Genomic DNA, 22,334 nt, shown 5'->3' on the forward strand with positions numbered 1-22,334 from the left:
CTCGGAGAAAACTCAAACTATTCTGTCTGGATCATCAGCAGCCAGTGTGTGTCATTTGCAGAGACTCAGAAAAACACACCAACCACAGTTTCAGACCCATTGATGAAGCTGCACAACAACACAAGAAGGAACTTCAGGAAATTTCGGAGATATTAAAGAAGAAGTTGAAGGTTTGTGAAGAAGTCCAAGTGAAGTTTGATCAAACAGCAGAACACATTAAGGTCCAGGCCCGACACACAGAGAGGCAGATTAAGGAGCAGTTTACGGTGCTTCACCAGTTTCTAGCAGAGGAAGAGGAGCCCAGGCTGGCTGAACTGAGGGAGGAAGAGGAGCAGAAGAGTGGGATGATGATGGAGAAGATGGAGGCTCTGAGCAGAGAGATAGCAACTCTTTCAGACACAGTCAGAGCCACAGAGGAGGAGCTGAGAGCTGAAGACGTCTCATTTCTGCACAACTACAAGAATGCATTGGAAAGAGTACAATACTGCCCCCTGCTGGATGATCCACAGCTGCCCTCAGGAGCTCTGATAGACCAGGCCAAACACCTGGGCAATCTGACCTTCAACATCTGGAACAATATGAAGGACATGCACTGAAAAAAAAGTTCTTTCAATTTACTTGATTTTATTGTGTACATCGGTCCCACATAATATGAATAAGTATGACTGACTTAATTTTCCACTTTCCCTCAAGTAATTAATGCTTGTCACATCAAAGTATTTTATTTACATCAGATTACTTTAAAAAAAATCATGTTTGATGTACTAATATTAATCTATTATCATAATATCAATGTATTGCATAATGTCAATATATTTTAATATTTAACACCAACTTATTTTTATTTGCCAGTGGTACGCAATGATATTATGTAATGTAAACACATTGCAATTATGTTCTTGCAAGACAAATTATGGCTTTAAATCCTACTTAATTTTTTCAATTGAAATATTAACTGATCATTATTGACAAAAAAGGCAAAGACTGAGTGCTACTGAACAATACACCTTTATTAAACTGTAACAGCAGTGAAAGCAGCAATTCTGCCATGAACAAGTCCAAAATCGCATCCATATAAACTTGTTAACACATTTTTAAAGATAGCCCGCAGAACTAACTAAAAGAAAAAGTTAGTTTGAGAATATATTTGCAAATGTTTCACAAAAAACTGACCTTAGCAGCAAATAAAAGAAAGTGCTTATAGATGATCCTGTCATCTCTTACATATAACATTTGTATTAATTACACAATTGAAAATGTAAACTAAATTAAGACTACCTGAAAAAAAGCAACACGCTTTTATGAATAAACAGATTTACACAAATATAACTTGTGTGTTATTTGACAACAGTTTCAGCTTCTGTACAAGTATTTACCTGTACAAGATTTCAACTAAGTTGAGCCTTAAATGACATTGTTACATAACTAATACCAAACACCTACATGAATTTTAATATTCATTTTAAACATGTAAGCAGGACATTAAGGTTGATTTAGAACATATTGCTAAAAATCGTCAGTAAAAATTTCTTACAACACGATACCAAAAGGAAAAATCATCCTGCATTGCAGTCACATGAGGGGAAAGCAATAAAAACATAAGCAGTATAACGTTACTGAACACAAAATGAAAAACTGCAAAGAATTGCAGAAGTGCAGTCTTTGACTTCTCAATGAAACAGATGGTTTTTTTAAAGCAAGAACTTTAGAGAGTTTAGCTCCATCCAGTTCCATGAAAACCTTCTGGAAAACATCAAAGTTGTAGCGAAGGTCCGCCGGGTAGGCAAGGTTTAATGCATACATGAGTCCAAATAGCATTATCACAGCAAATGCTACATTATCCAAATTCTTCGCCACCCTGATGCCTGCAAGGACAACTCTTGTTCATCTGCTGAAGCTTGCTCTTTAAGAAGATAAATTCAAACAGTGGTGTCTTCAACAGTCTCACTGATGGCACGTTCTTCCATGCCCTGTAAAAAAGAAGCCATGTTAGTCATTTCATGCCAAGTAAGTAATATGACACACTGTGGAAAGTCTGAAAAAAAAGAAAAAAAAAGACAAGTACATACCACATACTCCTGGATAAGCATGCCAGGGTCTTCACCCATGTAGATACACACTCAGCATCAACATCTTCACACTGAAATGAAATGTATGTAATTAGCATCTTCATTCAGCCCTTGTCCTTCATTTAAGTTTTACTAGTGTACTTTACATGAATGTTTTTAAAGTAAAGGCACACAAATTAATAATAGGTTTACTGGCAATTAATAATAAGTTGACAAAGTGAAGGTTAAAAAAACAAGCAGATGTAAAAATACAAAATGAGAGAATTTATCATAGGAAAACATTTGAAATCTTCCACAATTGTAAAGTTTCATCCAAAGAGGATCATGTTAAGTGAATGTTGAGGCTTTATCACTTACATTATCCATTTATGCCACAATTCTTTTCAGTATTAGTCCAAGCTCTCCTCTTCTGTTGACCAACTTCACCAGGTTGTCCAAGTGGAGAGCCAGCTGAGCCAGGAACTTTGTCTGAGGGGGGATGGTGGCAATTCTCTTAAACTCAGCGTTGATCTGAAAAAAATGAGCACAGAGGAATGAGCTTCAAAGGTTTAATACCTGGAAGAAGGCCGCAATCACTCATGCTGAAGAAATGGGCTGTCAAATAACAACTGTGCCTTAACCATTTTAGGCTAATACCACAAGAACACCGTGTATGAGGCAAACCTTACCTCATGGAAATCAATTAGAGCAGGCCATCTTGCCATGAAAGCCTCCACCATTGGTGCATCACGAACAACTTCATGTCTTCTGTATGAAAAAGTCTTTTCCATCTTGAGTTTCACCAACTCTGTTACTCTTTTTTTATGTCCATGTGGTGGGCTTTGACATGTCAATAGCTTTAAGAGTCCCTTTGTCTGCTACTTCTGAAACTGAGGTGAGGTTAAGAAACTCATTCCCAAGCAAGGAATCCATAAACTGAAGTCTGAAACTGCCCTGAAGACAACACTGTCTCTTGACTTCAACGATGAGATCCTCAGTTGATTCAGGCGCTCCATTAGAGAGTGAGCCTTCGACAGGTTCCGTCAGCCAAAACAGTCTTTAGGACCATAGGACTCCCCATAGGACTCTGTAGGAAAAAAAGAATTACATATCAGACATTCAGAAAGAATCCTTTCAGTTTAGTTTTCATAAAGCTATCCATACCCAATACTCAAAGTTATAAAGATCAGACATAAAAAAAAGAAGAATTTATTTAATGAAATACATGCTACTGAAGCTATTACACTTATATGAACACCTTTTATTTCTATATGCCTTTTTAAAGTCACAATGTGGACTGATCCAATCTCATAGTCAACCAATGGATAAGTATCAAGGAGTTCACAGAATGTATATTCTTGTGGATACTGGGCTGAGCTCAAAAGCTCTGTGGTGCTCTCTGTACCAGCCACCAAGCTCTCTGACAATGTAGAATATGCTGTGGTACAATGCAGATATGGTTTTTCAGTATTCTGGCAATCCACCTGCTGCCCTTTGGGCCAGTACCATTCCATTTCTATACGTTATGCCCTTTAATGTCACACACTGTGCAAGGTTGACCTCTAGAATGTCAGGGAATATGTACCTAATAATAATAAGCTATCTCCTCTTTAAGCAAATCCACTAGAAAGGCAGATACAGCTGAGACCTCTAATTCAGACTTGCCAAGAGATGGGGAGTTTAGATGGTAAGCTATCATCATCTGATGTTTTGACTACTGTAATCATAAAGGTAAAAATTCCACCATCACAAAAAACATTAATTTTAATTGAAAAAAGATATTCCAGTCCAGAAGAGCATCAATGGTTTCTTTAAAGTACCAATCTTTCTCTCATTTATACATAATGTTTTGAGAAGCAGCTCACATATGTTCTACACAAAGTAGAAAAAAAGTGGGGGAAAGGGTCCTAATTTTTGTTAGGACAATGTTGGAAAATTCACAATACATCACTTAATAAGACATACTCTGTTGAACAAACTTATCTCCTTGTAGATATCTGCTGTATTATTTGGGCTTAACCAATAGAATAGTCAAGTAAGTGACACTTCACCTAAAACAATGACTAAATGGAAAAATGATTTGGCATTTATGGGCACAGGTTCTTAAACCCACGTCTAAGGTGGCAGGATCCTTATTATAACTTGAGTGTGTGTCCTCAGCAAGAATTAAGGTATGGCACTGTGCTCCCAGCTTCTTAAACTCTGATGGTTACAGCCAGACTAATTACCCACTGTAGCCATAACTAGCACGAGTAACACAAACACTATTGCGCTCTCTCAGTGACGTTTTAACTTGCTAAGCCATCAAAAACGTCAGTGCTCTCTGTCACATGCATAAATTCCATATCTGACCGACAACAGCTGCTTTCTCCCGACTATGTGCAATTTGTTAATATTTTTCAGCTTTAGCCACAAAGCTAATACCAACTTTAGCTAGCACTGTAAAAACAACATGTAGATGCATTACAGACTACTATTTATATAGCATGCACTACAACAATTCTGTGAAAACGTACCCAACTAAAACAAATGTATTTAAATTACTTACCTTCTCAGTATGCCTGACTCAGTGCCAAAGGTTGCGTGTGGCTGAACAGTCTTCCAGAATCTGGCGGTCAATTGCGCTCTCCTTAAATTATGTTGTTGTCTTATTGGATAAGACTCTAGGTCTTATTATCCAATCATATTTAGTTGTTGTCTTTGAATATATTGCATCATTTCCGGTTGTGGTCAAACATGATTACAATGGTTTTAGTATTCTAATTTAGTAACTTTAAATCAATGCAAGAAAAATGAGTAGTCTCAGTATTGTTTATAATCAAGTAAATAGTACTTTATTTAATCATGTAAATAAGAGAAACATGAAAGGCTTGTGTAGCATTAACTAAATTCATTTGTGCAAATTCAAAAGCCTCCCAATTCCCATTTTTTCAGTGTGGTCTCCTACACTCCTCTCATTCTGGATCCCAAACACCGCTCATCCAAACCTCATCATGTCTGAAAATCTGACCAGTGTGATAGGAGGAGAAAGACAACAGCTTCCTGATAATCCAGAGAGGTTTAATGATTCCTGCTCTGTCGTGAGCTCTGAGGGCTTTAACTCAGGGAATCACAGCTGGGATGTCGAGGTTGGAGACAGTATACGGTGGGGACTGGGTGTGTTTGCAGAGTCTGTGCAGAGGAAGGGAATCATACTGTCTGGATTATCGAGAATAAGGTTCTATGAAAGTAAATACTATGCACGCTCACCATCAGCTCCTCTCACTGCTCCAGAGGATCAGAGTGAACAGAGGACAGCTGTCGTTCTCTGATCCTGATACTAACACACACATACACACCTTCACACACACTTTCACTCACAATATGTTTCCATATATTAACACTTAACAATAAAGCCAATGTGCTGTTGTTGAAAGTACAGTGTTAGTGGAGCAGATGACTTGAGGATGATTATATTTCTAATGTTGTTTCCTGTCAGTGAATTGAAGCTGTGAAGCTGAAGCAATGATTCATGTTTAACTCCATATATGAAATGTTTCTGATATTTGATTAAAGACTTTCTTCATGACAGAAATTAGATTTCAGTACATTAATAAAACTAAATAAGATCAGAGTTGAAAGGTTGAATTATTATGTATGTGCTTCATTGTCAGTATCTTCGGGGGGATTCAAAGTTATGAGATAAACTAGTGTAGAGGCATGTAGAGAAAAATATCCGAGCTTTATTTTGTTTCAAATTGGAGGAACGTCTAAAACGACTTCACATGGAAACGTCAGCAGGAAGTTTATAATGACGGAGCTTGTTTCATCAGCTCATTTTTCCTTCATTTACAGCAGAAGAAGAACTGAAATTGTGTGTGGATTCAGAGCGCTCGCTGTCAGAACAAATAAAGGAGGGGAACGGCTTTAAAGCAGCAAAGCGCTGTTTTTAGAACCGTATTTGTTATATGCATCTTATGTCCCACAGAAGTCAAGATTTGAAGATGAAATTGTTTTATAGCTGTAAATTCAGTGTGCACAGTGAAAAGCAGAGGGGAAAAACTATGATTACAAGAAAACACATATGCAGGAAGTAGCCACTTCATTAGGTACACGTGTTAAACCCGCAATAGAGCAAATATCTATTCAGATAATCACATGACAGCAACTCGGTGCATTTGGGGATGTAAAGATTGATCAAGATGACCTGCTGAAGTTCAAACTGAGTAGCAGAATGGAGACAAAAGGTGATGTAAGTGACTTTGAACATGTCATGGTTGTTGGTGCCATGCAAACCAAAATCTTTAAGGAATAAAGTGGCTGGTGAGTGTATGTAGACATATATTTAGTATAGAACATTTTAATTACACACATTTTATTCTTACATATAAACAAATGCTCAGATTCTCTCACTGCTGTTTATATAGGTTTGCTGCTGTTTTTATTAAAAACTGGAGACTAAATTTGAGATAATTAAAGAATGGTCAGTCGAGGGGATTCACTTTAATGTGATCCTGTTCGGTTAGTTTCACACTGCACATTAAAAGGTGTTAAAATAGTATCCATTAATGTAACATTTGTTTTGTATAATTTTAAGTGAACCTGTTGGGGGGTTTTTTGGTTTTGTTTTGTTTTTTTTATTTACCATTGCTGGTGGAACAACACTTTCTTCAAGTGAATCACTTTTCAAGAAGAACTTAGACATCAGTGTAACATTTTGGAAAAACTGAATCTTTTGAGCTTTAAATGAATTTATTAACTGATGGGCTGGCTGTGATGTATATGCCACGGCCACCACTAGAGGGCACCATGAGTGTCTCATTTAGACAAACTGTGCGGTCACCACAGGCAGGTACATACCGGAATTTTGAAAGCACACCTCAAACAAACCAACACTGTGATCATTTTAGTCTGGTGTATTATATTTTTTATTTTTCTCTTTTATATCTGAAAGTATTTTATATATTTTATGGTTTAATGTAACTCTCTGACGGACTGTGGCTTTATATTAGCTGTATGTGTGCTAAATTTTGGAAGTTACATCTTACATGTTTACATGGATGTGTTAATGCTGCGTTGTTCAACCTGCTTCCCTCAGGGAAGTGCTACAGGTGCATCAGCACAAAGACTGACAAACTCAGGAACAGTTTCTTCCCAAAAGCCATAACCACCCTGAACTCACACAAGCACCAATAACACGGTTCCACCCCCATTCCAAAGACTTCCCTCTATATACCACCACCACTGTGAAATAACCCAAACTGTAAATACACAACATTATTTATCCATCACATATTTATTTCCTCTTTTTTTTCTAGATTTGTATATCTGTACACAAACACACACACATAGAGGTGCGAGCCCCTTCTTCTCCAACATGCTCTGTATCTCATCGTACATCTGCATAGTGACAATAAATGCCTTCTATTCTAATGTGCACTGTCGCTTCAGAAATTAAAAAGAAAAGATGTGTGAGACATCACCGTTTTTTTCACACGAAAAGTTTTCATATTGCTGTCCTTAATCTGCGTTTATCTGCTAAAAGCTCATTTAACACAAGCTTTCAGCTTTCAAATCATTTTTCCCTCCTGTTTTGATGAAATCTGATATTTCCCAGTAGTGTTTGAACGCGCCATTGGACCCCCTAAAGCGCTGTCCTTGGTGCTGAAACGCAAACACCCCAAACTCTCCTCCTCCTCTTCTCTATTCTCATCCAGATGTAGTTTCGTATCCTGCCAGCGCACTGAGGTCGCGCGAGCATCGTGACATCATTATTATTCGTCTCCAACAAGCAGCACGAGCCCGCGCGGGTGTCTCGTGCTCAGGGGGGCGTCGCGGGGATCGCTCGTAGGTGGCGAGGGCCGACGTGCTGACGTCACTCAAATAACGTGAGGCTCCCCTCCCCGCCGAAGATCGTTTTCGTATGAAAGATGGAGGCTCCGAGGACAGAAATCAAAACAATGAACGCGAAATTAACTTGTGCAGGGATTCCAGAAACTTCATCAAATATCTGCAAAAGCTCTTTTTGATCACAGCAACATTTTCTGAGTTCTTACAACTGCTTCTTTTTGGTTTTCCCCTGAGTTCAGTAAGTCTCCATGGTGTTTTGTTTTGTTTTGTTTTGTTTTGTTGCTCAGATATTAGTGTTGTTTGTCAGGAGAGATAATTAAAACTTCAGAGCAAATATTACTTCTGTGGTTTTGTTTCCTGTCTGATATTTGAGTTCTGGTCACTGTTTGATGGTATTTCTTCTTTCTTGTATTGCTAGGTCTTTATGTCTTCCCCATGTGTTCTGTGTTTCTTTGTTTCTGGCTGCAGTCAAACACTCATTTCTTCTTAGAAAGGTTCCTAACCCATTAAACTGTCCCCAAAGCACCTCTGTGGCAGTATATTCTCTAAATACTCAGGAGACAAACTCCCTTTGTTACCTCCTTTGGTAGAGGACACACTGGACCTTAAATCGTCAGTGCTAATGCTCAAATATAGTAGAGAGGCTGCATTAATTACCCACCATGCCCACAGCCAAGTCAGGTTAATTTAAAAGAAATTGATAGGGCTGTCAGACAGTGTAAACATTGATAGAAGGGATAGGGAAATAATTTCTTTAAGGATTAATAAAATATTCCGATTTTGACGATTTTAATTATTCCTGATGTTCTTGTGGGAGATCTTGAGAAGCATCCCCATATCTTCTTGGAGGTTTGGTGTGCCCAGAAAAAGCTCTAAAAGTTGAAGGTTTCACATAAATACCACAAAATTTAAGTGACTAGAGAGGTCACAATATTTAAGATCCACACAATATTAATAATAACCACTACTGTGAATGCTAAAAAAAAACCCCAAAACAAAACAAAAAACTGTTAAAATAAAAAAACATCAAGTCAGTCGATGTGTAAGAAATAATTTCTTATTCAAACTGTGACTGTGAGTGACAGCTCACCTGTCTTAGGTGTAGAGAAACAGATATACTGACTTACAGTGATCCTCTCTGAATAATGCAGTAGTAACTGTAGCTGCAGCTGCTGCGCCACAGTGTGAACTTATGTAAATGTTTCACTTTGGAGAGGCACCTCTGGGTCCTGTGAAGCTGCGGGGATTTAATGAACGTAAAACTCCAGCTTCCGTTAGTCTGCTTCACTGCTAAACCTCTTCATGATGTCACACTGACACATCTGTGCACATCTGCCAAATCAAACACATGAGCTGTATGCTGGGCTCTGGCTGAACTTTATGTTGAGACTAAACAAGCTTGTTTTCCCATTGAAGTCCAGCTTTTAGTTTTGGTCTCATCAAGCATGTGATTGAATAGGGAAAGTTTTCCATGAGCCATAAACTGAGAGCTGGACATCCTGGTTTATAAGCACATCACATCACTGGTGGACAAAAGGGCAAAAGAATAAGATCATAAATATGAAATGAGTTTTTAGTGCCAGCATGAAGAGGCTGGTGTGATCCATTTTCTCATTAGAGGATCTTTGCCCTTCCTCTTCCTCCTCTCCTCCTCTCTCTCTCTCTCTGACTGAAAATAGATCCAGCTGGGTTTGGTTTGGCGATCAGCGGCTCGCGTTTCCACCACATTTTCCTCCACAATAAGCGGACAGTACCGACTTTAAAGCGAACCGGAGGATTTACCGCCGTCTCTTCGGGCTCCACCTCGCTCCCGTCCCAGGCTCCGTGCTGTCCGTGCAGCTTTCACATAAATATTTCACACACCGTTTCTCTGTGGTTGCTGCCTCCGCCGCTGAAGTGATGTCTGTCGCGGGGTTGAAGAAGCAGTTCCATAAAGCCACCCAGGTAAGAAGAAGCGAGAGACCCGCTTCCTGTTTCCCTTTCCCTTCCTGTTTCCCTTCATTTCTCTGCGGAAAAAAACAAACAAACCTGTGGACGCACATAAATCCACTCATATCAACAAAAACACTTTTAGTCTTTAATGAAATCACGTTTATTCCGTTAAAAGCAGCGAGTTAGTATTAAAAATCTACATTTTACCTCATTCAGATGTTTTTAAATTTGTTTTTGTGTAAAGAACTGTCTGATTATTTTCCTCAGACAAAAACGAGATTTGTGTGTAAACTATTCAGATTTCTCGCGATGTTTTGTGTGAATTAAAAGCGGGGTATGCCCCCCTCAAACACACACACACACACACTGAGAGGTTTGCATGTAATGTTATGTAACACTGTGTGAGCTGAAAGTGTGTGTGTGCAGCTGATTGGCTGTTGATCCACGCAACAGGGAATTCCCTCCTTCCTCCTTCACATCCCTCCATCTTCTTCTTCTTCCGCCATCTCTCCATCCTCTTCATCTTCCTTCATCCTTTTTAAAAAATCTACATACCTCTAAAATACAAACTTCCTTCATCATCCTCTTCCTTCTCCTTCATCCTTCCATTCTTCCTCCACACTTTCTTCGCCTCTTCGTGTTATTGTTATTCATCCCTCCTCTATAACGCTGCTTCATCTTTCTCCTTCTTGTCCTCCTTCTATCATCTTTTCCATCTTTCACCCATCCCTCCTTTTCTCTCTGTGCCTCTTGCATCACCTCCTTCTCCTGATCTCTCCTCTGTTTCCTTCCATCCTCTGCTTCTTTCTTATCCATCCCTCCATCCACATTCTGTTTTCCTTCCTATCCCTCCATCTTTTTCTTCTTGCTCCAATCCCTCTATCACTCCATCTTTCCCATCCTGTCTCCTTCTCCACACGCTTCTTTTTCTTTTTATCCATCCATTACCAACCCAACATCTTTTAGCTTTAGACACCTGAACATCCCCTCTGCTTCTTTTTCTTCTTTCTCTTTTTACTTTTAAATCTGTTTTTCAGTCCTCCCTTCATCTTTTCCTCCACTCTTCCTCATCCTCCTGTTCTTTGAGACGTTCCTCCACCTCTTCTCACTTCTCCCCCTCCTTGTGCTATTTTTCTGTCTTTTAACATCCCCTCATCCACCCTCTGATCATCATTTTAATCCATGTTTCCTTTATTCTTTCTTCCTCCTACACTCATCCTCTGCTCCTAGATTTCTTCACCATCGATCCTTCTGTTTAATCTTTTTTCTTTTTTTCTGATCATCATGCCTCCATTTTTCATTTTCCACTTCACATCCACCTCCTACCGCCCTCCATCATCTGTCCATCATTACAGCGTAATCATAACTCGGGCTCAGATTTCAGTTTCATTAATGATTAGGATTTATTTTTAACACTTGCTGACATGTTTTTGTTTGGAGGCTTTTGGGGGAATCGCTTTAACCTTTCAGCCTGTTTTCTGGTGGTTGAATCTGAATGTGAGATGAATACAAAGAGTGAAGCACAAACAGACAGACAGACAGAACCTGTATGACCCGGCGTCTGTCCGTCCGGCCTCCTCCCCACAGGGTTCCTCGCTCATCATGTCGGCTGTGGAGTGATGTCGGTCGTGCTGGCAGCTCTGTGAGGCTGCAGATGGAAAAGTGGCAGGACTTTGAGCTGAATGGTCATGTGTGTGAAAAATAGTAAGGGACAGGAGGAGGGGGGGACTCGGGTTCCTTATATTGAAGTTTGTTAGGACTGCAATTATTCATCAAGTAATTTGATTAAATAAATTCTTGACCCAAATTCTTTGCTTCAGTGCTTAGTTTAACGCATGGCTCTGTTGCACCCTGATGTAATAAACTATGTAAACTAGAGTGTTTCACCTACATTTGAGACTAAAAACAGACCTGCAATAGATATGTATTTAGGAGTAGCGTATGATTAAAAAGTTGAACAACATCAAGGCCACAGTGCCCCAAATTTCAGGCCGAGTGAAGGAAAACATCCAAAACATCAGCGGTGTTCCTGCACTCACCTTTTACATTTTCAGTCCTTCATTAAATCACCTGATCAACAAACTCCAACATGAAGAAAAGCAAACTTTTTACTCCTCCATCCACCACCGTTTGTTTTATGCTGAGAAAAATCAGCAGTAAGCCTCCAGAAGTTGTATTAAAATATACAAAACTGTTAACTTAGTCACACTGGTTTAATTAGACAGCTTCCTGAAGGCTGACAGCAGCTGTCCTGTTTTACATGGAAGCGAACAGAGCTGAGTCTAAGAAGGGCATAGGGTGTATTGCAAAGCTTTCGTAACATTTTTCAGATTGAAAGTGAAACAATATCAAATTGGACACTGTCTGTTGGACACTGAATTATTATTAATTATTAACATCTACACCATTTTTTCAGCAGCACAAAAAAGTTGCCTCCCATTAAAAGGGAGTTTTACCTTCCCACTTTCGCCAAAGTGCTTGCTAATATGATTGTTGTTGTTTTTTCTGTATGTATTATTGTAGGGTCTACCTTACAATATAAGTCGCCTTAAGGTGACTGTTGTTGTGATTTGCCGCTAAATAAAACTGAAATAAAATTCAATTAATGTCAGAAAACCTTAAAAATAGACAGTAAAGGTAAATATTTATGCCTTAGTTCAGATTGTTTATTTATCTTATTATATTTGATTTGACCTTTGACTGTACTTGAGATTTTTTTTATATATTTTTCCATTTAAGAAAATGTTTTCTTTAAAAAAAAAAAAAAATTTAATATGGTGCGTTTATACAGTCAAAGGGTTTAGTTATTTTGTTTTTTGAGATGTTGGTTGCAGTTAAACGTTTAAAAATTGCAATTTCTAAAATGGAAACCAATAAGCAGTTCATTTTGAAAGACTAGTTTTTTCTCTCTTGAATATTTACTATTGCTCATTAATAAGACAAAAAATAGTTTTCATCTGATTACTTGATTAATTGGTGGAATAATCAATAGATTACTCGATTGCTAAAATAAACGATAGCTGCAGCCCTAGAGCCCAAGCAACAAGCCTCCACTTGAGGCTGTGTCTATGTTTAGAGCCTGGTTACAAAAACCGTGTTAGCCCCTGTGGATGGTTTCACTTTCATAATAACTGTGCTTCCATAGCTCCTACATTTGGAAACTGAAGAACAGGGCGGGGCTCTTAATTGACAGCTAGCTCACCTGAACTAATTAAATCGTGGAAGTGGACCTCTCCACTACATCTGTGGTGCCATTTTAATGGAATTACATAACAAATTTCCTCCACTGTGTGGTTCACACCATCAGTTCTAATATTATATTAATCTGTAGTTATTATTAGTGTTCATTTATTGGTGGGGCTTGCTCATAAGCTCACCAAGCTTGCTGATAACTACACCACGCTTTAAGGTTGGGGCCCAATCTTCTTCCCTTCACCTCCAACTAGTCACCGCTGTTCCTCCCTGCACCTGGTTCAGCTGGAGGGTTCTTCCTGTTAAAAGGGAGTTTTTCTTCCCTACTGTCACCACATCATTTGGTCAAAGGGGCCGATGTGATTGTTTGGGTTTTTCTCTGTTTTCTCGGTATTATTGTAGACTCCTTGCAATAAAGTGTTTGACCCTGTGAAAGTAAAGCAAATTATAAGGTTGTGTTGCGGGATAAAGATCTTGGGGAGCAAAGATGGTCAGATTGATTTGCCATTAGCTCTCAAGTAACTGTGGGGGTTTGTTTCAGCTTGTTATTATGAATGCATTCATTTCCTGTTCTCAGAATTGTTAGATTAATTATTTTAGTTCAAGATTCCAGATTCAATGTGCCTTGATACCATTCATGTCAACACCTGTCCATTTAAACAATCCCTGCAGACCTGGGCTCGTACTGTTTCCTCTTTGACATTAATGAATCTGTGTAGAGTGTCTTCATTGATCCAGAGTTAGAGAAAACAGAAGGAAGTGTGGTTTGTTTTTTAATCTGGTTTGACTTTAAATTACAGTTTAATTAACAAGTACACTTAACCCTTCTCCACAGCCCTCCTCAGGGACAGTGGTTGGTTATTGATTATTGGCGATCTCGCAGCAGGATGACGGCAGGAGCAGGTCAACAAACCCGAGTATCCAGTTGTACCTTCAGTTGTACGGGTCGATTGAGGCTCAGGAGGTGAAGCTGGAAGGTCGGAGTTATAATAACCCAGCTCCTCTAGTCAAAGTGTCATCGGGAAACAAGCTGAACAACAAATTGCTTAGCGTGTGCTTGTCACTGGAGCGCTTCCCCTTTTCATTGAATGCTTGTGGTTTGTACCTTTCAGAGGCCAGTCTTTAACCTCCACTGACAGTGTTGCACACTACAAAAATGGACTTTGTGAAAAATGTTGCAGAATTTCTATGCATAGTACCAATTAGTATTTTTTTTATATGTGATTGGGGAAAGACCACAGTTGCACAGTGCATTTCTAGTCTTACTCAAAGTGGTCAAACAACTTCTAACTTGTCTATAAATTAAAAGGACTTCCTCTCTTACTGCTGCTTTTACCGCTCTTACTAATGCAGCTGATGCCCCTGCTGCTCCTATACTTATTAAAACAGCTCTTATTCAGATTATTTTGCAAGAAATATTAACAGCTAAGTGTCTGCAGAGAGTCACTGTAAGACACTTTTACTGCTGTAGCTGGTAGTGGTGCTATAAACACTTGGATAGTCACGCGCTGTTAAGGTTCATAAATTGGAGACATCACAGACGATTACCAGAGAGGAAAGAAGAGGAAATAAAATTGTGACACACAAATTACTCTTATCTTTGCTCTTCTTTGGTAAATTAATGTGTGTCTGTGCTTGTCTGGGCCTCCCACTGTTCTTAAAGAGAGTCGAAATCAATGAAAATGTTATTAATATGACATTTTCATGCAGTAATCTGACCCCGAGGGCTTCACTAATGTCATTAAAAAGTGTAAAAAATAAAATAGGAGGAAGAGAGAGAGGAACAAAAACAGCCGATCGATGTTGTCCATGTTTGCTTTCCGTCTCGTCTGTCATCGGGACAAATTCCTACACATTCGTTGCGTTTGCGGGTGCTGATAAAGAGAGAAGATGATGTTTATTGATCCCTGAGGGGGAAACTGGGTCACTGCAGCAGAGCAGAGCAAAAAGCAAAAATAAAAAGTACAGCAACAGAGACGAAGGGCGTCCTGCATGTTCAGACAGCTCCAGAGGACAGCGTTAACTCTGAAACTGGTGCACCAAAGGCAGTCTCTGTTTCTTTGTAGCACAGTCTATCCAAAAGAGACGACCAGCTGGCTTGGCTGGTTCTGGATTGGTACTCGTGTCATACTCATTTATCGAAGGCTGTTTTTCACCTTTCAGATATCTAAGCAGGCTGTAAAGATGTGTGCAAAGTAAAAAGTGATCTTCTTATACATGATTCTCTGATCATCCACCATATATCCCTCATCATATATGAGGGTATAAATACACTGTATGGACAAAACCTTTCTACCCATTACACTTACAGTAGCTCTTATGGCATCCCATCAAGCTTTCCACAATATTTTGGAGTGTGCCCACTTATCCAGAAGAGCATTTGTAAGGTCAGACACTGATGTTGGATACGAGCGCCTGGATCTCAATCTCCCAAAGCATTCATTGTTCGTTCTAGTTCATCCAAAACTGAAAGGGCTGGTTCTGGCATAGTTCTTTTCTACTCTACTTGAGCATTCAACATACTTTATTCTTCAATTCACATACACATTCATACAAGCACTTTTTTCTATGTCAAAGTGCTTACTATCTAACATTCACAGTCCAATGAACACAGCAGAAGTGAGTCTGGGTTCAGTATCTTGCCCAAGGATGCTCTGGCCAGCAGAATGGTGCAGCCAGCAAACCATCAACCTTCCAATTACTAAATGAGCTGCTCTACCTCCTGAGCCACAGCCCCCCCGAGGTGTTCAATGGGGTTAAGGTCAGGACTCTGTGAGGGCCATTTAAGTTCTTCCACGTCAAACTCATCCAACCATGCTTTTATGGACCTTGCTGTGTCACTTGGTCACAGTCACTCTGAAACAGAAAAGGGGTTTTCCCCAAACTGTTCCCACAAAGTTGGAAGCTTAGAATTGGCCATCTTATCTTGGTACGCTAAAGAATTAAGATTTCCTTTGACTGGAACTAAACCTTAAGGCACGTTCTCCTGGCATTCGCCAAACACATTCATCAGACTCGTCAGATGATTGCTCTATAAAGAAACATGACTCCTCATTTCCACTGCTGCAGAGAACAGCAGTGGCATGCTTTCCACAACTCCATCCAGGGCTTGGCATTGTATGTGGCGATGTCAGGCTTCCAGCCATAGAAACCAGCACAGTGAAGCTCCCAGAGCACAGCTTCTGTGCTGATTTTAATGCCAAAGAAAGTTTGGAAGTCCAGAGTCACTGACTCAGCAGAGTGTTGTTGACTTTTATACATAATGCTCCTCAGCACTCAGCAACTGTGCTCTATAACTTTACATGACCTGCCACTTTGTGAATGAGCTGCTGTGGCTCCTAAACACTTCTGTTTTGCAGTTCAGTTGTCCCTCGTTTATCACTGGAGTTACGTTCTATAACCCGCGATGGGTAAAATCCGCGAAGTAGCCAACTTTATTTTTTACAATTATTATAGATGTTTCAAGGCTGTAAAACCCCTCACTACACACTTTATACACTTTTCTCCGACAGGCACGAACATTTTCACACTTTTCACTCTTGTTTAAACACTCTCAAAGTTCAAACCTTCGTAGAAAAATAAGTCCAGAGATAGAATGAACCCAAAGGCACCGGCGGTTGTCTTTGATGGTGCAAAATGTTTCATCGACATTGTTGTGTCTTTTTGAGAAAACTTACAAACATACAGTACAGCACTTCAAAGTCACACTGATAGTGATCAAAGATTTTGTAATTTAGCTTGTCAAATTTGTAAATTTGACAAGCTAAATGCATTCTGTCCTGTACAGGAGACAAGGCACGAGATGGATTAACAGTGGTCTACAACCAATTAGGATGCAGAACACAGTGGGCTATAAACACACACACACACACACACACACACACACACACACACACACACACACACACACACACACACACACACACACACACACACACACACAAACTTCCAAAAATGCGAAACAGCAAGGCTGCGAAATGTGAATTGTATTATAGCGAAGGACCACTGTAACACCATTTAGAGTTGAGCGTGGTATATCTAAGGGAAGAAATTTCACAGACTGACTGGTTGCAACTGTGGCATCCTGTTACAGTACCAGAGTTGAATTCGGTGAGCGCTTAAGAACAACCTGTTCTTTCATAAATGTTGAAAGGCATCTGGCATTTGTGGCAGTGGGACTGGAAAATACCTAAATTCAAGATTAAGAGACTGTGTAAGCTAGTACTTTAATATTAGTGTAGTGTACAGATGTTACAACTCAGAGATAGTAACTGCTAAATAAGAACAATGCTGATGAAACTCTGGATGGAGAACAATTCTATGAACCTAAAACATTTTAAAGGAGGCAAACAATTAAAAATGGAAGCAGAGGATTAAAGGGAAACTTAAAAGATAAATCTGGTGTTGCTACATAGAAAAAGAGCAGAAGCATCAGTATGTGTTGAGTTTAGCCCCCAGTAATTTCAGATTGGACTCTCTGTTCTATTCAACATGGAAATCTTTTAAAATGACTTGTAAATATACAGTTTTATTTCTGGAATAAAGCTGAGTATTATCCTTGTTCGGGACTATTTCAGTGGCAGATTATTGACATTTGGTGCCGTAGTGACTATTTTCAGAAGCAGGCTGAGTCAAAATAAACTAAAATCATGAATGAACTTGTCATGTTGTGTTGCTGTGTATGGTGGATCACAAGCTAAGTGTATGAATGAGGTATTGTCTCAGTTATAAATCCAGGTTCTACAGGTGTTTCTTTAAAAACACCTTTGACTTGTCACATATGAATTTCCCATTTGATTGGAGGTGGTGACGGATCTTTGAGGTGAGATGTCGACGGCTAGCAGGCAGGTAGCGAGGCCTGAAATAGATCTGTGAATCACCAGTAGGCATTATTGGAAAGTGAGGGGGCAGCAGGCAGCACGAGACGTCAGAGACCCGTAACTCTGGAAACCAGAAAAGAGGGACTGTCTGTCTGCCTGTATCTATGAGTTTCTCTCTGTGTGTAAACTGAAATATAAACCCGATTTGTCATCTCTCTGGTGCTGATTAACCATCGACACTCTGACTGCTGTGATGTCGTTCACGGCCATGGTTTATTCATGGCTGTACCAGGCAGAGTGCAAACACACAAGCACAAAGCAGAGAGAACCGAGTCTGAGCGACAGGGTAGATGCTGAGCTGCAGAGGTGAGAGATAATAACCCGTGATTACATGCAGCAGCGCGGCAATACAGTGTGCTGCTTTACTAAGTAATAGCAGGTTGGAAAAATCTAATTCAATAGGAGAAATAACACATTGAGGAAAGTCTGAACTCAGAAAATTAAAAGACATAGCACATTATTATGAAATTAGGACTTATGTGTTTGTTTATTTTCAGCTTCTGTCTCATTTCAGGAATGTCAAGTTAATGTTGTGTAAGAAAAATAAAGGACAAAATTCATCCACTGGCCACTAGAGGCACACCCAGAAATATTAGTTATTCGCCATAGACACAGATATCTAAAAAAAAAAAATACTAATAAAATGCCAGAATTTAACTCACTGAAACTGATTAGCATAATTAACTGCAGGGGTTGATATAGTGGTGAAAATCCTTCGAAAAAAAAACCACGTCCTCCATTCATTTGTTATTAACCATGATCTAGTTCACAGCCATGGTTTATGTCAGACAGAGAGCAAAACTAGCTTAAGAGAGTAAAACTGTATGAGGTTGTAAACACATTTATTTCTGCTCTAACAGGAGTCAACTGGTATTGACTCACTTTTGGAGCCATTGTCAAGAAGCTGTTAGAAGAAACTGCAGGTTTTGGTACTCCAGCGTTGGTGTTGTGGATCTTGTTGCCTCACAACAAGTAGGTCAAGGGTTCAAATCCAGGATGGAGTTTTTAGGTTCTCCCTGTGCCTGCATGGATTCTTGTCTGATACTCCAGCTTCCAACCACAGTCCATGCACGTGAGGCTAGCTTGTGATTTTAAATCTGTGTATAGCAGATTACAATGGATGGGATAGGCTCCAGGCAAAAATTAGATTAAAAGGTTAACATATAAATTTTAGCTATAATTGAGGTGAGATTGTAGAGCAAAATGAATTAGGCAGAGCTCAACAGATGAGTCATATGTTGCGACAGCTTTAACAACAATCTGTTCACCTCATTTGACCAGGCTCGTCTTATCTGTGACAGAAACCTTGCAAGCAGAAAATTTTTCAAATGGAGAGCATAAAAAAAAACCTTCGTGTTTTCCACTTCTTGCTCATGGGGTGTGTGAGCCAATCACACGCGAGAATTGGGAACATTAAAACTTGATTTGAACTTTTTGCCTGCTGAGACGTGAATCTGGGACACATCCCAGCATGTGTGTGTGTGTGTGTGCTTTAACAGATGGGAAAAGAACAATCAGAGCTGAGCTAAGCAAGCAGTGGCAGTGTGAAGCCAACTGCCAAGTCGCAGTGCCACCAACCAAGATGGCCGCCAAGCAGGAAATGGGACACCTCGGTCTAAACGGTTGAATAAAACATGAGAGAGGGAGAGAAGACAGAGATCGATATCCAACTGTACAAACGTCAAAGAAAGAGGAAGAACAATAAACAAAAGATCAAAGAGGAAGTAGATCATAAACAGGCCTTTCATTTAATAATTTCATACGTTTTAAATCTTCATCCCTGATTTTTAACTTATCCTTCACTGAATTTGCCTTCATTCATTTAGTATTCCCAATTGTTTGAAATGTGGCATTTTAAAGTAATATTTTGTTGTTTTATTTAACAGGTGTCTCCAGTTATTTCTACTTTTCAGATTTTGATGGTTATAGCCATTATAAGCCACTCAGTGATGCACAAATTCCCATTTTAGTTGTAATTTTGCATGTTTTAGATACAAGCATACTTAATTGTTATTCAAATTTACCCATTACAGTACACATAAGATTGAGATTTCATTGCATTAGCTCCAATTGTAGAAAAATTTTGCACTTATCTTCATTTGTTTATCTTTGCTAGTTACAATGATTCGCAAAACAAGTGGCCTCCTGATAGCCAAACTACAATCTTATCAAAGGGAGAGCCCAGCCACTCTTCAGAGGAAACTCATTTCTGCCTCTTGCATCTGCACTCTCACCCTTTCAGTGATTAGCCAGAGCTCGTGACCATAAGTGATGGAACATAGATCAACCTGTGAATCGACAGCTTTATTTCCCTTTAATCTTGCCGAGATGTCATTTCTGGAAGACTTTTTAATGGGAAGGGACACGGGGATTGATAGTTGATGATTAATGAAAATTACAACAGGTAAACCTTCGATATGAAACATGACCACAGAATGTTATAGGCTTTGTTGACTTTAATTTGGCAGGAATTTATATAAATGAAAATACGAAGGTAATCAAAGGTAATGAAAGGCTCCCTCACTCTTTTGTGGCAGTAGACTCATTTGCAATGAATCCACCTGCTTCTTCAAAGGTAATCTTTTCATCTCCCCTTTTTGTTTTCTGCCATGTTTCTTTGGTTTAGCCACTGTTTCTTTCCTTGAGCTCTTCAGTTGAAACATGTTCCGCATAGGCTTGATAATAAACTACTATCATATTACATCCTTATTAGCAGCAGTATTGCTACATACAGGTAATTCAGAATGCAGTCGTCCTTACGCATACATGGAAATTTGACCTTCAGTTTGACCTTCAGTTCAGTACTACCTTTAAATCCATTTAGTATTTCATAATAGATTCTCTGCCTCATCTTCACTGATCTCACCTGAACCCACAACACCAATGTCCTGGTAAAGAAGGTCCAGCAGCAGCGCTTCCTTCATGTCCTGAGGAAGAATAACCTGGACTGGAAGCTGCTGCTGGCCTTCTACCACTCCACAGTGGAGAGCATGCTCTCCTACTGCCTTGTGTTTGGTACGCAGGGGCCACAGCTGAGAAAAGGAAGGCTGTGCAGAGGGTAATAAACACTGTCCAAAGAATCACTGGCTGCCCTATACCAACCCTGGAGGCCATCACCAGATCCTCCTGTCTCAGGAAAACCAGCACCATCACAGGTGACCCCTGCCCTCTGCCCACTGCATATTTGACTCACTGCCCTCCGGACAGTGCCTCAGGTCAGTCAGGTCCCACACCTCCAGACTCACAAACAGCTTCTTCCTCTGGGCCATTTGGACTGTAAACAAACACTATCCCCCCACACCTGCCCACCCACAGTCACTCAGACCACTACCACACAGACTCTATACTTGGACCAAGTCCTTTGCACTACATTTAGGCACTTTGTAACTTGTCCTTTTAATGTGTGTCTTCCTCTTATTTTGTATATATTCCTCTTTTTTGTTATTCATTCCTGTTGTCTAACTATTTATGTGAAGTTATTCTTTTATATGCTATTGTATTCTAAAGCTCTGTGGTTTGGTCCCTCAGTACATTTCTGACTTCTTCAGTTTCTATAACCTGATTAGATTTTGCAGGTCATCAGGTGCAGGTCTGTGAACTGTTTTATTAGAGTTGGATCTAAGTGTGTTCAAAGTGCTTTCAATTACTGTGGTCCTGATCTTGGGAACAAGCTGCCCACTGACAGACTCAGAACATTTTTTATTCTCACAGTTGCACACTTAATAACAGTGTGTGTGCACATGTGCTTTTCATTGATTTGTGGATTTTTTTTTTTTTTTTTTACTGTTATAAGCTATGTGGGGGTAGAGCAGGTCCCCTACTTATCGGAAGGTTAGTGGTTTGATTCCTGGCTCCTCCAGTCTGCATGTCAAGTATCCTTGGAAATACTAACGCCAAGTTGCTCTCCGAGTATGAATGTGTGTATGAGTATGAATGTGTGTATGAGTATGAATGTGTGTATGTAGTTAGGAAGCACTAACTAGAAAGAAAGTGCTTGTGTGATAAGGTGAATGTGGCATGTTGTATAGACCTCTTTGAGTACTCCAAGAGAGTAGAAAAGCACTATACAAGAATCAGTCAATTTACATGTTGTAGACCCACATCAGTTGTTTTTATCTTTCATGTTCAGCACACTGAGTTTACATGAAATTAAATGGGCTACATAAATAAAATTCTGTTTTCTGATCATTTTAAGTGGCTAACATTAACATGTGATCATGGGTCAGGTTAATGTCGATGATAGCTGTGTAAAATGAAAATGTTGAATGTGTTCAGCTGCTAGTGAGGTGAGGGGCTGTGCACCTGCCAGTTGTGCATCAGCTGAATGAGGTGAATACGGCACTCCTAGTATCAATACTGCTGAGTATCCAACTAAGTGTTACGGTTTAGAGTCATTATGTCTATATGCTGCCCTCAGTGTTGTTTTCCAAATTTTCATATCAAAAGATATCAG

The 22,334-nt window shown here is 39.5% G+C and overlaps 1 pseudogene; it reads right to left on the reverse strand.

Moving 5' to 3' along the window:
- Positions 1-1,556: 1,556 nt before the first annotated feature.
- On the reverse strand, positions 1,557-21,150 carry LOC146635599 (uncharacterized; annotated as a pseudogene).
- Between the last annotated feature and the right edge of the window lie 1,184 nt (positions 21,151-22,334).

This window comes from Diplotaxodon limnothrissa, linkage group LG3 (assembly GCF_057381915.1).
Source record: "Diplotaxodon limnothrissa isolate DT_005_m linkage group LG3, D_limnothrissa_male_GT1.1, whole genome shotgun sequence".
NCBI lineage: Eukaryota > Metazoa > Chordata > Actinopteri > Cichliformes > Cichlidae > Diplotaxodon > Diplotaxodon limnothrissa.